Source organism: Castor canadensis, chromosome 1, assembly GCF_047511655.1.
Source record: "Castor canadensis chromosome 1, mCasCan1.hap1v2, whole genome shotgun sequence".
NCBI classification, from domain to species: Eukaryota; Metazoa; Chordata; class Mammalia; order Rodentia; family Castoridae; genus Castor; species Castor canadensis.
The window spans coordinates 197986342-198004496 of record NC_133386.1 but is presented as its reverse complement, the minus strand read 5'-3'; the positions used below and the strand labels follow the sequence as shown (position 1 = coordinate 198004496).

The following is an 18155-nucleotide window of genomic DNA, read 5'->3' as shown; positions in this document are numbered from 1 at the left end:
CACCCTGGGGGGCACCTTAATGAATGTCACCATGCTGTGAGGGTAGACTTTCTGTCTGCAGACTCCTTTCTGAATTTATTAACAATTCAAGGATATGCAAGTTTCTCCATGAAACTGTTTCTGTATCTTTATTTCTATAGGTTATATTCCTGGACACTAAATTCCTGGGCTCAGGGTTTTTATAGCTCTTAGTGTCTATCACCAAATTATTTTGCAGAAGTCCAGTGATTCTACTCTTCAATTAGCAGCATTCTAGTTTTTCTTTCTTTCTTTTTTTTTTTTTATGTACTGGGGCTTGAACTCAGGGTCTACACCTTGAGCCACTCCACCAGCCCTATTTTTGTGATGAGTTTTTTTTGAGATAGGGTCTCACGATCTATTTGCCTGGGATGGCTTTGAACTGCCATCCTTCTGATCTCTGCCTCCTAAATAGCTAGGATTACAGGCATGAGCCACCGGCACTAGGCATTCTGCATTCATTTTTTTTCAGCGGGGGGCGAGGGGTGGGTTTGAACTCAGGGCCTCATGCTTGCTAGGCAGACGCTCTACCACTTGAGCTACTCCATCAGCCAGCTCAGCATTCTGTTTTTATGTTAGATAAATATAAAATATTACCTTGTTTTAATTTGCATTCTTTTTATTCTTAGTGAAGTTGAAAGTTTTAATGCATTTATTGGTTACTTATGTGTCTTTTTTTGGTGAATTATCTAAAACAGTGTTTTCTGATCACTTTCAGGGATGTTAAAAATGGCCTACTATCCAACAGCTATAACTAAATGCAACTCTGAGCACTTGAAATATTAATTTCATTTAATTTTAACTTACATTTAATTTAGTTAAGGTTTTAATTTAAATTGCCACTTGTGATTGGTGGCTACTATATTGGATAACACACTCCTAAAGCCTCCCCTTGGGTATTGGTGTCTCAGTGGGTGACTTTTGTACCAGCTCTTTATTTATTATGGAGATTCATCTTTTGCCATATTTGTGGCAAGTTTTCCCCCAGGTTGCTATTTGACCTTTACTTCTTCATTCATGTTGTTTACATCAAAATATTAGGTGGCCAAATCTAGTGACCTTTTGTTCTGCCACAGCCTTAGGGTAGAAAGACCTCCCCCACAGGGATTTCATAAATACTTCCATCAACTTTGTTGGAGTCTCTCTGTGATATTTTTTCTTTAACCTTATAATTGGCCCAGAATTAATTTTACTGTACGCTATGGGGTCTGTGTGGTATAGAATATGTTCCCAGTAAGTTTATCTTAGATGGAATGCTTCTGTACCCTGGTTAGGTCGTGCTGGGGTGCTGGGAAGCAGGTGAAATTTCATAGTAGCTAAAATACTACTGTTTTTAAAAACAGGCATGTCTTTTTATTTTGATGTTTATGATTTTAAAGACCTCAGAAAATGACTCTGATACAATGTTGTTTTCAAAGAAAAGGGCAAAGTCATACCTACAGTGTAATATCAACTGTGTTTAAAAATGCTACAAAAATATTAAAAGAAACATCCGAAAATTTTCATAGTGTCTCGTGATTTTTTTTCTTTCTGTTTCTTAACTCTATTTATCCCCAGTTGATTACAGTACTTGGATCATCAGAAATATTAAACACAGTTCTTAGAGAAACAAAGTATGGATCATTTGTTACCTCTGGCTTCTCATGGCCGCGATTCACCAAGTCTGCAACTCACAGGACCAGGTTGTGTGTGTAGGGCAGGTGGCCTTGGTGGGAAAGGGTCCTCCTGCCTTAGGTTCAGGCTGAGACTGGAATTCCTTCTTAGTCCCTCATAGTGTGTGAGTTTCTCAGGCAAGTGATATATCATATATATAATTTATATTATTTATTTATTTTGGCAATAATGGATTTTGAATTTGGGGCCTCATGCTTGCTCTATCACTTTAGTCACATCCCCAGCCCTTTTTGCTCTGGTTGTTTTGAGATAAGATCTCATGTTTAGCTTTTTATTGGTTGAGATGGGGTCTTTTCTCTCAAACTTTTTGCCAGGGCTGGCCTTAACCCCAATCTGTCCCCCCATCTCTGCCTCCCAAGTAGCAAGGATTACAGGATTGAGCAACCTTGCCTGGCTTACATTATTTATTTTTCTAAAGTAAAAATTATAATGACTTTGCACAGGGCCAGGAGGATATGTGGTTTTGTTTTTAATTATGTAAGTGCACACAGTATCTGATATGCAAAATTGCACGTATCATCAAAACACATTCAAAAACTAACTACCGACATCGATTTTAAAATTGCACTTCTTCATGTCTTATCACTCTTTAGATGCAATCACTACTAAACGTTTGGTCTACTTTTATTTATGAGATCATGTTATATACTACTATAAAATTGTTAATTTTTTCCACTTTCCAATAAATCGTGACTGTCCTTATCAGTACTTGTGTCATTCTCTTGGATGTTTGTAATTGTCCATAATAAGAGCGTGCCATGGTTTATTTTGTCCTTCTTCTACTCATCAGCAATTAGACTACTCCCCTGTTATACAGGGGACAGGTTGTTAGTCACGGGTCTTATACACTGAGTATCTTGTAGGATGGCTTTCCAGATGTGCCGTTGCTGTGTGTATCTGAGCATTTAAAAACTTGAAAGACTAGGGTCCAGACCTGATGGTGCCTATAATTCTAGCTTCTTGGGAGGGGGAGAATGGAAGGATCATCATTCGAAGCCAACTAGGGGTGGGGGAGTGGGGGTGTGGGGAGTGAGATCCTATCTTAACAAACAAGCCAGGCTATCAGGAGGTATAGGTAGGAGGATTGCAGACTGAGGCCGGCCCCAGGCAAAAACATGAGACAAAAATGGGCTGGGGGATGCGGCTCAAAGGGTAGAGCACTTTCCTAGCCAATGATACTGTGGGGGGGGGGATCGAAAGGTAATTTCTAAATGGTTCTTTTTTTTAAAAAGTTGAATTGATATTATTACTATCAAGGTAGGAAAATCCTGAATGCCCACCTCCTCAATTCTGGATGTTACAGATAATTTTCACTTTTGCTGAAACAATAGGTCTAAAATATCTCTCTGTACTTTAAATTTTTATTTTTTTAATTTTCAGGGAGATTGAATGATTTTTCCTAGATTTTGTGGACTTTGTTTTTATTTATTGGTTAATTATCTATTCTGTTCTGTTCTTTCATTTGCATTGTTTTTTTTCCTGGTTGATTTATAGACACTCTTTATATATAATGGGTCTTAATTCTTTGGAGAATCTGTTGCAAATATTTTCTCCCAGCCTGCCATTTGTTTACATCTATTGTATAATGCTTTTCACTTTCATAAGTTTAACATTTTTATGTGGTCAAATTCTTTGTCTTGATGAGTTTTTGTATCATGCTTAGAAAGAAAAACTTTTTCCACATTGAGGTTGTAAACATATTTTCCCCTCCAGTTTCCTCTAGTATTTTTGTATTTGACTTTACTGCACAGAAGTTTTAATCTGTCTCCACTTTATTTTTGAGTAGGATGTGAGATGTGGCTCGGTTTAATTGTCTAAAGCATCATTAGGATTTTTTTCCAGTTTTTTTCCTTTAAAGGGAGAGAAGTGGCTTCAAAACTACTTTTTGAAAATTTCACATTCTTTCCACCAATTAGAAATACATTGCATCGTTAAATCTCCCTTCTCTGCATTCTTCTCCCTCCCTCCCATTAACTAATCTATTCCAAAACTCGATTTTAATTTTATAGCTCTTCAGTTTTAACTATGGCCATGATATGTGGAAGGACACTATTCTTTTTTCCCCTTATCCAGAAACATTCTAATCTCTTAAAAAACAAAGCAAAACAAATAAACAACAACAACAACAAAAGCCCCAAACTACTTTGCTTCTTGTCACACAGTGCACTAAACAATATGGCTAGGAAACATCAGAAGATTATTTTTTATGTGTCTTCAATATGGCATTTAAAAAAACCCCACAAAAAAACATTTTGTACCCTTCTGGTCTTTAACTGGCAGAAATATGTCCCAAAAAAGATACTATTGTATTTAAGACACATCACCAAAACAGAATGGAAAAAGAAAAACCCCAGAAAACAAAAACAAAATAAACAAACAAACCAAAAAATCCCAGAGTGTAATACCCTTTTTACTGATGCGTTTTACAGATTGACATGGCCAAAGTCATATGTTTTCATTAATTTCCCATGTCTCTTTCCAGAGTATGCACCAGGTGAACTTATGCTCTGGGAACTGTAACATGTACCAAACGCCTACCTCTTCAAAAAAGAACGGTTTAAAATATTTTAAAGATTTTTTTTTGTTTAAAAGGTGAAAAAAATATAAACAAGAAACTGATTCACTCACTTCAGGCTTCCACAATCTTAACCAAAAGCAAAATTTTTAATTGAGAACAGGCTACTGCTGCAAACATTTTAAGTCCATTTATCTATACATAAAAACCGCTCACTACTGAAAGGGGAAAATACAGTCCATGGTGTCTGCTGATTCAAAGGGGAGAAACAAGGCTGTCGTTAGTATCCAAAAACTGGTTCATATGCGGTCTGCTTTTATAGCATATATTTCTTTCTCTCTTCTGGTTTTCATATCCAAAACTTCTGAAGGCTATTTTAGGGGCACAGCAGATCAGAGTCTAGTACTTGGTGAACAGAATTCACAAGCTGTGACAAAACTCTGTTATCTTCAGGGTGCAATTTTGTTTATCCACATTGGCTGTATGTATCTCTCTGTAGTTGACTGATCCTGGCTTAGGTGGGACTATATTTTGACTGTATACATTCACAGCCAGGCCATGGCTTCTGACTAGTAGCACTATTTCTGAAGGTCTAATACAGAAACGGAACCATCTGATGCACTAGCTCCAACTTTATCTCCTGCTGCACTCCAGAAAACTTCAAAAATCCCACCTGTTCCCCAATAGCTGTGAACTAGAGCACCTGCCTGTGTGTTCCAGATGTGCATGCAAGAACCTTTGCCAGAACCTGCCATCAGGACTGAAAGCTACACTGTACACAGCCTCTTGGTGTTTGGTCAAAACCCTGGGTCTACATCCCATAACCTAATTGTGGAATGGAAGGATGCTCTTGCTTACATAAGAGCGTCCTTCATTTGAATCATTTGTCCCTGGTTCTATTGGACTCCATTTAGCAGTATAAATTTCTCTATTATGTCCTTGCAAATCACGGACACAATTATCTTTTTTCAGACTCTGCATTTTCAAAGTCATCATCAGAACAGGAAGCCAGAGATTGCCTGTGGGGTCTCATTTGATGGCATTGGTCTGTCCCTGGAATGTTTTAATAGGTCTGTCTTGCAGATAACTATTTCTTTCTCAGACTCATCTTATTCTCACGCATTGGAAAATAAATTTGTCAAAATTCTCCACCTCTGAGATATGGACTTGTGTGTGTTTAAGGTACATGCATTTTGTTGTGTGTTTAAAGTATACACATGATGGTATATGGTGTAGATGGTGAAATGGTCACTGCCGTGAGGCAAGTTAACAGAGCCATCATCTCACAGGTACTGCGTGTGTGTGTGTGTGTGTGTGTGTGTGTGTGTGTGTGTGTGTGTATAGTGGCTAAAATCTCATTTTGCAGAAATTCTGAATGTACTACAATAAGATAAATTTCAGTAAATTTATGGACTGATTTGAAATGTAATAAACATGTTCACAACACTAAGCCTTCCCACGGAGGCTCTGGTATTAGACTAAAACTTCATTCTCTGGGTTCCAGCTTTCCCACTGGTAAAGAAAGAGATGGTGGGGGGAGGGCTGGCAGAGTAGCTCAAGTGGTAGAGCGCCTGCCTAGCAAGCCTAGCAAGCATGAGGTACTGACTTCAAGCCCATCACCACCAAAAAAGAAAGAGATGTGGTTGGATTTGAAGTTCCCTCAGGTCCTATCTTGAAAACACCACTAGCCATAATGATAATTGTTACTCTAGGATCTAGTACCATGCTAGACACAGAGTACAAAGACATGGAAGACCTAATCCCAGTCCTCTGGGGACTTTCCATCCAGCGTGAAGACTCGGCTTGTGCAAGAAGATTAACGGGCAAAAGTGGATTAAATAAGTGATGGAAGAAACTGCTGTTACCCAGTAACAATGTTGTTAAGAATGCTTTGCAGGTGGTGAAAATCTTCCACTGTTCCCTTTTCAAACTTAAAAAATATCAATTATAGTTTGTATTAAGCATTGGGGTTTTTTTATTCCATTAACTGAAAGTTGTTTGTAATTTGAAATTTATTACTTACAAAACAAGTGATGTAATTAAAATACAAAGAATGACATCTAAAAATCACTATTCCTTTATAAAGTGTTTTTATTGGCACTTATTAAACTGTACATAGTAATGGGTTTCATCATGACATTTCCATACATGCATAGAATGTATTTTGAGCATATCCCCTCTTCCTTCTTCCCACTTTCCCTTCTACCTCCCTAGTAATTCCCCTTTACTTTCATGATTTCTTTTTTCTTGAGATAGGACCTTGTTATGAAGCCCAGGCTGGCCTTGAGCTCATGATCTTCCTGTCTTAGCCTTCTGAGTGCTGGGATTACAGGTGTGTACCAGCATGCCTAACTGATCACCATTCTTAGTGAAAAGTGTAAAATAAATTTAGTAAAAAACAAGTGACAGTGGTGGCCATATCTAAATTCCCTGACCACTTCCCCTTTTGGTGTCTTTCCATCTTTAGTAATTTGATTGTTTGCTTCTGACACAATTAGAATGGGTCCAGGCTTGGATTCTCAAAGCTTCTTAGTGTCAGATGGAGCCTCAAGAGACTGAACTCTTTATTGTGTACAACGGAAGTCCCAGACAGAGGAAGGGACTTGCCTAAGATCCACATTGATTTGGAGCAGGAGGACTAAAGGAGGTGCTGTGGATGCCTTGTGGCACTGAGGGAAAAATTACAGCCCTGTCCACCCCAACTTCTGGCTCGGTAGCCTTAGTGTCTCCAGGGCCTCTGAAGCGTGGAGAGTGGAGCAGCCTGGAGACTGTGCCCTGCTGCCTTGGGCCTCCTGGAAGCGCTGACTGTGAGCTCAAAAACTCCCTGTGCTGCTGGGCACGTGGAGACTGAGGTCACTGCTTCTGATATGCAATGGATTCTGCCTGCTAGAGTCTGTTGTTCTCTGGGAGCCTCAGGAAACAAGGACCAGAGCACGTTTCTAAGCCTGCCAGCCTGGCTTGTCTGTGTTTTTTGGCATTTCGATCATAGGTTGAGTCTGCAGCTCTATGTGTGCATCTTGTTGGCCTGGTGTGTCTGACCGCAGTCAGAGTGTGTGTGCGGGGTGATGGTGGTTAATGGTAACTGACACGGGTGCCAGTGTGGTGGCAGAAGATCAAGTCAGAAAAGCATGGCAGCCTCACACTCACTTATGGCAAAGCTATATTGACTTGCTGAGTGGCCATCTGCCTGCCAGCACTCACTGATGGCCCAAGTCCAAGGTCCACAGAACATCCCCAAGTCACTCAACCTAATCAGAGGAGCCCCGATGGGTGACCTTACCTGGAAGATGGGGAGCCCCAGAAAGTGAGACATGGGCATTGGGATCTTAAGCACGTGTGGACAGACCCTCACCAACTAAAGGCAGGAAACAGGTCCTGCATGTCACCTCCCACAGTGGGACTGCTCCACTTCTTCCCCGAAGCTGACTCTGTCCCTTGTATGTATGGGGTGAGATCCTCAAGCTCTGTCCTGCAACTGGGCCTCATGGTGTGCCCAAGACTTCTCTCCTCTCTCCCCCCAGCTGCTCTCCTGGTGACACAGTGTTCCCTCCAGCCCCTAAGGGGTTCAGGAACAGAGATGTTCCTTCTCAGAGTAGTGATAGGGTCGTCTTTGTGGACAGTTTGTTCATTTGTCCATCCATTTAATACGATGCACTGAATGCTTGGCCTACACTACCTAACTGGAAGAACCCAGTCCAATTTGTAGAATCCAATTCTACTCTTAAGAAGTAGGGAGCTGGTATGCTGTTAGGCTGCTGGGCACATGTTCTTCAGGGAAGAATGGCCTTCCACCCAGGGCTGTTGGAGCCCAGCAGGGATTCCACAGCCTGCATTGGTCCTCTTCCTTCCAACACTGCTGCTGAAGCTGAGCAGAGCCCAGGATGAGGATCGGCACAGCTCACCTTCAGGCTTGCTCAACCATACCTGTGATCACTGGCAGATGGTCAATGGCAGCCTCAGAGCTCTTGAGCCCTGACCCCATGGAGGGCCACACTGGCCAGGGGAGTCAGGGTGGCCCCCCGAGTTGTGTCTACGTGTGCAGAGGGGGGCCTCACGTTGGGTGGGCGTCGCTCCTCCCCCAGCTGCCACCACTAGCTCCAGAGGAAGTGGTTCTTCTCTCTTCTCCCTCTGTCACGAAGTGAGGGTTGGCCAAGGAGCCTGGATGTCACCTTGGGGCCCAGAGACATCTCGACTGGTGGGGCTGGGTCCTGGCTGTGGGCTGGGCAGGCAGGAGCCCTCTGGATTACTGATTTTTCTAGAACGGTGCAACTGTTCTGTTTTACGTACTAATCATATTGATAAATGCTAGTTGTAAAATTATTCATAGAATATAGAAAAGAATAATAAAAAAAGAAAGAATGTTCCCTTGGGGCTCACAGCTAGGGACCAGGACAGGTATTGTTTCTGAGATGAGTCTTTCTAGACACTTCCCTGTGCACATGTACACTTTGGGACAAAACACAAGAATGGACTCACAGAACACGTGAAGTTTTTCCTGAGTTAAGAAAGGCAGACACACACACACACACACACACACACACACACACACACACACACTGTTTTTCGAGATCGTTATGATTGATTAGCCCAGTTCCTGCCTGGGGACCTGGTGGTTCCCACTGGTCTCTCTGTGGCCCTGTTGTGATGAGTGAGCATCCCTGTTTTGTCCTTGTGTGTCCCTCCATGATGGCTTTTCCCTAAGCCTCTAGGTGTAGGGCTAATGGGTCCCAGTGATGTGTGCTTCCTGTGTTGTGAGCAGGATCTGCCTCAGGTTGGGGAAAACCTGACTCAGTTCCCTGGCACCCTCTCAGGCCCATCAAACCCCAAGGCCATCTGCATCACTGACTCATTTTCCTCTGGGGCAGGAGCCCTGCTGATTTTGTCTGCCCTCTCCCCTGCAGGGACATTATTATCACTGTGTGCCTGGAGGAGACAGGTGGCAGAGACAAGGTGAGACCAGTTTCAGGACAAGAGTTCTGGCCTCTCCTGTGTTGGGCCAGTTCCTGGGCCTCCTGGGCCTCCTGGGCCTCCAGGATGCCAGAACCCTGCTCAGGGCTCTGGACCCTTTGCAGATTATAAAAAGCAGATGGTGAATGAGGAGGCAAGCAGAGCCACAGGCATTGGATCCCAGGGGACATGGACTCTGCTGTAAGCCACATGGACATCAGTGGTCCTGCACTGAGTGTGGGCACCAAGGGGGCAGGAGGAAGAGGGACGCTCACTGCAAGGCTGTGACCACCTGCTCCTGCATTTGTTCATTTATTCAACAACTTACCGAGTACCTACGATGAGCCAGGCCCTGTTCTTGGTTTTGGGGGAACAGAGCAATAAACAAAGCAGACAAAACTCCCCTAACCCTTGTGTTCCTTACAGTCAAATTTGAGGAGGTGGACAATAGACAAATAAGTAGAACTATATTGGTAAATGCTATGAAAAGAGTTTACAGTATGGGAGGAGAAGTGGGAGGGGAGGTTGTCAGGGAAGGTATCACCTAAGGTGAGGGAGGGAGCCAAATGGATATGTAGGGGAAGAGAAGATTCCAAGAAGATGGAACAGTCTGTGCCAAGGCCCTGGGGCAGGAGCTGTTGAGTATGTTTGATGGCAGGAATACCACCATGGCCCAAGGAGGGCAAGCAGGGAAAGGCAGTAAGGTATGAGGTGAGAGGATGGAGAAGCCCGTCCAGAGATGGGGATGGTCAGGAGTTGGCTTGTGGCTGTGATACCCTGGAGACGCCATTGGACATTCAAGGGCATGTGAAGTGGAGAGGGTAAGTCTAGGTCCCAAGAGGGGAGCAATCAGCCTCATACTTGCACCGTCACTGTGGCTGGCAAGGACTTGGGACCTGGTGTTCTGTCTCCAGGGTCATGAAGTCACTGTGGCCTTTCTCTGCCTCAGCTGCGCCTCAGAGAAGAGAGGCAGCTAGTGTTCCCCAAGCCCACCCCACCCCTCTCCACCCATCTCCAGACTTCCTCTCTGGTCTCCTGCTGTCTATGTGTTGGCTGGGGGAGGGTTTAATATTTTGGACTTCCGCCAACCTTTCTGAGCAGAGGAAGAGGCTGGGAGGCCATTGATACCAGCCTGAGCTCTGGAAACCAGGCCACCCTGGAGCCCCGGGCTTCCACACCACATCTGTCACTGACCAGACACTTGTGAGTCCCTGCTCCCAGTGTGTGTGGCCATCTGGCCCACACATGGCTCTGGACATCCAGTTGCTCCTCCTTTTGAGCTTGGAATTTGAGTCCTTTGTCAATCCAAGTGTGGGCTGTGAAAATGGGTTTATGTGTCTGCTGTGCACGGACAGCCTTGCCCAAAGCTGACAGGAGGACTGTCCACCAGGGAAAGAGGTGTGTAGACTGACACTGGTCATGTTTTAAAACACAGACTTTTTAAAGTATGACATGCAGTCATGTACACCCGTACAGCCACCATTCAGACCCAGAAGTAGAACATTTTCATCTGCAAGAAAGTTCCTTGGGCCTCCTTTCCCTCATTTGCCCATTCTGCCAGGACCTCAGCCACATTCTATCTTTCACCACCATGGGTCAGCTTCCCCTCCTGCCCAACACACAAACTGAGTCATGGCTTATGTTTGCTTTTGTGCCTGGCTTTTTTGGGTTATCATTACACCTGTGAAATTTATCCATGGTTGATTTTTGTGTGTGTGTGTGTGTGTGTGTATGGTACTGGGGTTTGAACTCAGGGCCCCTCACTTGCTAGGCAAGTACTCTACTGCTTGAGCCATGCTTCCAGCCCTTTTCACTTTGGTTATTTTTGAGATAGGTCTTGTTTTCACCTAGGCCTGAACTGAGAGCCTATTTGTGCTTCCCCACATAGCTGGGTTGACAGTTGTACACAACCATGCCCAGTCATTAGTTGAGATGGGTTCTCTTGAACTTTTTGTCTGGGCTGAACTTGCACCATAATTCTCCCAGTCTTCACCTCCCTGGTAGCTAGGATTACAGGTGTGAGACACTGAGCCCAGCCTAATCTGTGTTTTTGATATAGAGTGGTTTGTGTTTTTCTTTGTTTTATTGCTGTACTGTGTTCCATTGTATGAGTACTGTATTTTGTTTTATGCTACTGACTTTTCTCTAAACAACATTAATACCTCCATGCTGTACCTTTTACAGGGCCACAGCTACAGAGCCTGGCCCAGAGCAGGACACAGTTTGTTGAATGAGTCAATGTGTCAGTATTCTGACCTTTGGTGGACTTTAGCCAGGGCTGGATTCTTGACACTTGGTGATCACTAAATTCATGACTGCCTCTCAGTCATGCTGAGATTTTCTAAGAATAAGCCGTTGCTCATGAAAACCCCTACGGAAGATCTGGAGGTCCAGGGCGGGGCCCCTGCTCCAACAGGCCTATAGCAGACCACTGCCTGTTACAGTCCTGGTTCTGGAGTTGCTTGAGCCACTGACATGTCCCCTCAGTCTCCACATAGAAAGGATGAGGACCCTTCTACGTCAAGTATTGTGAAGCCACACTTGCTGAAGTGGCCAAACCAGAAGTGGCAGGCTGGATCCAAGAGGCCTGCTGTGTGACAGTGGCCATACCAATGCCCTCTCTGGGCCTCACATCCCTTAGCAGTACTAACAGTCTCCAGGGCTGTGTCTCACAGCTGGCTGTGGGGAGAAGCAGGCGAAACTGCTGGGCCTGACACTGCTGTCCCAGATCACCTCTCCAGGCAGGAAGCTGGTGCTCAGCCCAGCCTGCTGCTGATAGCACTTTCCACCCGCTCTGGCTCTGCCCTGGTGCTGGTCTTTGATGGTGACATGTGAAATCAGGAAGCGGCTAGCTCTTGAGTGAAGTTGTATCGAAATGAATCTATCAAGGCAAATGGGATCTTGATTTTCTCTCTATTCCGTGGTAGCTGTTTTCTGAGTAGAAAAGTAAAGGGTGACGGGGTGCTTTCAGTACAAGTGGAGGTGTGCTGGATGTGGAGGAAACACAAGGTGTGAGTGATACGCAGGGCCCTCGGTAGACGCAGTGGGCACCTGTGTATTGTGCTTCAAACACTCGAGGGAAAGAAGTAGAGTGCTAGAGGTTTTGTCTACCTGATAACAAATGTATGACCCAAATATGATGACTGTTTATGTGCCCCTAACAGACATTACTAATCAATTACAGTGTTTATGTCTGAGGAGATCAGACACAGCTCTGATTCATCCCCAGCATAACTGGTGTCAAATACCATCAAGTGTGGTGTGTGAATTGAAACCTGTTTGTGAACTCTGGTCAAACAGCAAAATCACTAGTTGTCTGAGTTCTTTTTTCACTTTATCTGGGTCTTTGGTTTGACTTAATCTAGAGCTCACTAGGTAGGATTTGACAGCTCAGGAAAGGGCCACCCAGTCAGTGCCTCATGAAATGCCACTTTTAGAGAATCACTTCATGGCATTCTCTTATAATGTCATCATTATTATCATTATCATTTTTGCAGTTCTGAGGTTTGAACTCAGGGCCTCAAGCTTGCTAAGCAGGTACTTGACTACTTGAGCTACACCCTCAGCCCTTTTTGCTTTTGCTTTAGTTATTTTTGGGAGAGGGTCTTGCATTAATACATGGGCTAGCCTGGTCTGAGGCCTGGTCTCCTATTTATGTTCCCAGTAGCTAGGATGATAGTCTATGCAACCGCACCCAGCTTTTGTTGTTTGAGATGGGGTCTGGCCTTGAATTCCTGTCCTCCAGATCTGTGCCTCCCAAGTAGATGTGATTATAGATGTGAGCCACTGCCCACCCAGCCCCTGGTGGCCCTTTTAAAAGGAGGAATTTTTCTGAAGTGTGCCTAAATGTGAATTTTATAGCCTAAGAAGGGTTTTGGGACAGCAGTGGAGCTGAGGGACTTCAGGTAGCCTGACTTCTCCTTTTGGGTTGGGGCCAGCCCTTGATGAAAAACCAGACAAGTAACAATGACAACAATACACGAAGACAACAAGTCTTTTTTCAGCACAGTTCACTTAACAGCATGCAAAGTGCTCTCACAAATTCTAACTTCTTTAACTCCACACCTATCCCCCTCCCCCGCCCCGCCCAGGGTATCACTGGCCACTCTTCTTAAGACTGTGCAGTTGGTCTGGTTTAAACTGAAGTTCCATCAATGAATTAAGTGCTGCAGTGACTTCAAGTTCGCTTCCAAGGTTGGCGTTCTCGTTTTTCTGTCTGGCTCTCTGTAAACTATTCTGCCAAGGTTTCTGTGGCCTCTGACATCCATGCGCAAAAGTTCTGCTTGCTAAGTGCAGCTTATATCCTAAGCCCTTGGGAGAAAGAGAGAAAAACAATTCCCTATAAAGTTAAACTTTACCTGCAGGGGGTCTCTGCAGGTTCCTCCAGTTCTAAGCCTGGGGGACAGTCCTCTGTCTCTTCAGTGCCTTCCCATTTCCTATCTTGTCTTGTGCCCTGTTCACTCCTTCCTCCACAACCCATGTCACAGTGCTCTGTTGCCACTGCCCTCCAGCCACCTAAGACCCTCCAAGCAAGTGCAAGTGCTTCAGCCCTGCCTTCCCCCCCACTTCCCTGGCATACATGTGCCAGGTCATGTCATGATAGACTGAGGAATTCGAGAATGGAGGTGGAGGACAACCCAAATAAACAGAACCATCCCAACTGTCATCACAGAAGAGTATGGGTTCCAGGTTCCCACACTGCGAGTCCTCAGCATACCCTTAGAAATCTGGGGTTTTATATGAAATCTCCCAATTTTCAAACGGGCCACTTCTTCTTCTCCTCCTCCTTCTTCTCCTTTCTCCTCCTTCTCCTTCTTCCTCTTCTTCTTCCTCCTCCTCCCCCTCCCCCTCTTCTTCCTCCTCCTCCTCCTTCTTCTTTCTTCCTTCTCCTCCTCCTCCTCCTCGTTCTCTGTACTGGGGTTTGAACACAGGGCCTTGCACTTGCTAGGCAAACACTCTACCACTTGAGCCATATCCCTTATTGGCATTTCTGTGGACCACATGCCCTTTGCCATGAGCTCACCAGAGAGAGACTGGCAGTTCTGCATAAACCTCTAGTTCTTTCCTCTTTGTGTCTTTTCCTGTCCTGATCAGGCTGTGTGACTTCCATCAGCTATCCCAGTGCCTCAGTCCCCTCCTCTGTAAAGGGAACATGAGAATGGTCCCCACCTCCAAGAGTGGCTGGGAGGATAACGTGAGTTAATGGTGGTTAAGGGTTAGGAAGGGCTTGCATATTGTAGGGCTTAGTGTCCTCATCATGGCCATTGTCATCCTTGTAGAGTTGGTTTCAGCTCCTCCAAGAAGCCTGTGTGGGCTCCTTCAGGACAGATTGACCCATTGCAGCCAGATCCCATAGTGCCCTTGAAGGACAGACTGCAGGAGGTCCCAAAAGGTGATAATTGGATGAGACACTTCTCTTTCCCAGGAGACCTGAGAGACATCTCTGCCCTTGGGCAACAAAAAAGGCTATAAAAACCCAATTTCCAACCTGACCCATGGGACCACCGCTTTCCGGGTCCCTCTGCATGCCCCCATGCAGCCTTTCTCTTCTCTTCTCTACAACTAAAATCCTTCCAACCTCTGCTGCTGGAGTCCACCTGTGCTTTCATTCTCAGAGTGGACCCAAGAACCCCGAACACCTGACATTCCTGCGCGTGTCATCTGTGCATCACCCTCACGTACCCATCCCGGCATCCACCTCACTGTGTCAATTGTCCGGCGGCATTTTGGTCTCCCCTGGGCTGTGGCCACCTTGAGAGGTGAAGTGTATCTTTCTTTCCATTCACAGCTCCTAAGCATCACTTGGCCCAGAAGTGGCTTACTGGATGGGTGGATTTGAACACAGGGTGGCCCGGAAGCTTGAGACCACTTGATAGTTCAATCCAGATTTTATTTTACCACCCAAGCCAAGGAGAGGCTTTTTCTAGAAGCACAACAGGGTGTGCTTGTCTGGTTCCAATCAGGGTGACATCCATCCCTCTTAGCAGTTCCCCTCATTCATAGAGGCAAGGAAACAGGAAGTGAAATGGACAGAAAATGATCAGTTTTCAGGTCAGGTGAGAACAAAAGAGTCTGAACCCTACTTCCCCTGGGTTTCTGGGGGGTGGCGTGAGTCATGGTGTGTCATTGATAATTTTTTTGGATGCATTTTTCAGTCTCAAAAGCACAAATCATTCAAACTATTATTACTATGGGCTGAGAATCTGGAGTGCCAAATGACTGTGTCCCAAACAGGGCAGTGCTTGTGTGTTTGGTAAAGTACCTGGGAGTTTTCTTTGCTCCCGGTGAGGTTGGGGACTGAGCTGTGGGGCCTTACAGTGATATTATGGCCCCATACAGTAGTGATCTGGAACCTCTGAGCCCTGACTAATTCCTCTGCCTTTGTGCTGGGGTTGAAAAGAAAAGACAAAAAACTCTGTGGTCGCAACCAAGATGTAATGATAGACTCAGAGCCCCGAAAGTCTCAGCCAGCCCACTGTGGCACGTTTTGAGGACACTGTGAAACTCGACCAAGTCACCCGTCGTCATAAGGGAACAAGAAAGTGGGGGTAAGAATTGAGAGAGGCACGAGTTCTGTTTCTCACTGGTGTGCAAATGGGTGCAGGCAGAGTGGTGCTTAGTTTGGGGCCTGGCGAGTCTCTGGTGGGAATGATGGAGGGGTTTTTCCATTTTCTCATTTTCCATTACTCTAAAAAAATGACCTGGGACTTTTTTTGTGTGGGATACTGACAAAATGTTAGTGATCTTCAGGAGTTCTGGTGGGAGTTGGATGGGGTGCGGATGGGGTCAACCTGAAACTTGCCCCAAATCTGTGTTCCGTTCATTGGTCCCAGTTCCCCACATCTTCAACATTTGTTCAAGAGATGCAAGTTGTGGCCTAAAGAATATGGGAGTTAGAGTCAATCGAATGACGTCTTTGTGGGACAATTTGGTTGTGCAGTCTCTCTACCTTTCTGAGCCTCTTCTTCAGTCATACATTTGTGATGTAGGATGGCTGAGAAGAATTAAACAGGCAAAGTGCAGACAGGTCCAGAAAGAGTATTGCTAAAGCTACAGAAGGTCGATCTCAGGGCCCCTCATTTGCATGGCCCTTATCTAATCTTATTCATGTACTGTTTTGTTCTTCTTAAAGATCCTCTTATTGTATAAACTTTAGATCCATGCCTGGTCATATGTCACAAATAATGAAGACCTGGCCTTGTAGACTATTATAATTTTGGTTCCGGCTCCTGATCAGCCAGCTAATGACATATTCATTCACCTTGTAATGTAGTTGTGATGCAAAGTATTTATTTACGGGCCCTAAAGAATGATTGATTGCACCCTTGGGAGGAGTCAACCTATGTAGATAATAGTTATGCATAGTTCCTTCTAGAAGATAAAAGGCCTGGTGTGCTATGCATTTGAATTAGAGTCCTGGCAGAGGCAGGAGTAAATGTGAAGGGCTTGGTCAAAGCTGAGAGTTTCTCAGCAGACATGGCAGTTTAACATGTCTATCCACTGATGAGTTGCGAATGAGATAAGGGGATAGTATGAGGACCTGTGAGATAGGCAGAGCGGGGGTCATTGTGATTCCCCTTAGCAGGTCCACAGACAGACTCAGAGAGGTCAGAGAGCTCATACAAGGTCACTCTGCCAGTACCATTCACAACTGGGATTCAAATCTAGCTCACCCAAACTCCAACTTCAGGACCCTTTATACTGAGGCCATATTGCTTTTTGGAGAAGCTGCACATAGGAAAGAACCAAGGGTGCATTTGCTGCCATGTATCTGTTCTTTATGGAGAGTGACTCCTTGTTGACTCTACCTTGTGGGAGTCCACTCTGTGGACTGAGCACTCTCTGTGGGCTGAACTTTGCTCCAGTGGAGCTTAAGACTACCTCTCAATCTACCAGGTACACACTGGTCTCTTGTGTCTGTGGAAGAGAAGACCAAGGCTCACACAGTGGAAATTCTTCCCTCCCTGAATCTTTCTCCTTGACAGTCAGGCTCACGGCTACTCCAAGGAGGTTGGCAATGGTTCAACTTGTGGAAAACTAAAACACCTACTTGAGTTCTTTGAGTCTATGACTCAATTTTTCCTGGTTGGCTATTGAATTAAACCTTTGCTGTAGTGTGGTGGCAAGCATTGTCTTGTGTTTTGATGAATTCTGAATGTTAGGCATGGGACAATTTGACATTGGACATTAGCAACCAATCTACCTGTGTATTTCCAGAGGGGCTATACAGTCAGCCCTCCAGATATGTGGATTCCATATTCTATTTTTTTTTTGGCAGCACTGGGGTTTAAACTCACACTTGCTAGGCAGGCACTCTACCACTTGAGCCACTCCTCCAACCCTCCACATTCTTGAATTCAACCAAACTTGAATCAAAAATGTATTTTTTACAAAAGTTATGTATGGGGCTGGAGGCACGGCTCAAGGGATTGAGCACCTGCCTAGAAGCTTGAAGCCTTGGGTTCAAACCCCAGTATCACCAAAAAAAAAAAAAAATTATCTGTATTGAACATGTACAAACTTTTTTCTTGCCATTATTGTCTAAATAAGACAATGTAACACCTATTTGCATAGCATTCATATTGTATGAGGTATTATACACAATCTAGAGATGACCTAAAGGCTATGGGAGGATGTGTGTATGTTTTCTGGAAATACTATGCCATTCCTTCTCAGGGCCCTGAGCATCCTTGGATTTAGGGATCCCCAGTGGTCCTAGAACCAGTCACTTGCATATGCTGAGGGACAATTGTGTGTCAGTACCAGGAAGACTACACTTTAGGACTGTAACGGCTTTGAATGTATCTATCCCAAGGGTGCAAATTCAGATGGCCATGGGGTCAGGCAGGTGGCTGTATTATATGAATTAGGCTACATGTAAACCAACAGGGAATGGCAGGGCCACGACACTCAAATATAAAAGCTTTAAAACTCTCTGCTGACCAAACAAAACTTGTCATACAGGGCAAGTGTGGCCTCCATGCTGTCACTTTGCACCTTG

At 44.7% G+C, this 18155-nt stretch overlaps 1 pseudogene; it reads right to left on the bottom strand.

Annotated features, from left to right (window-relative positions):
• Nucleotides 1-4785: 4785 nt before the first annotated feature.
• Nucleotides 4786-8189, bottom strand: LOC109694330 (F-box-like/WD repeat-containing protein TBL1XR1-A; annotated as a pseudogene).
• Nucleotides 8190-18155: the final 9966 nt, after the last annotated feature.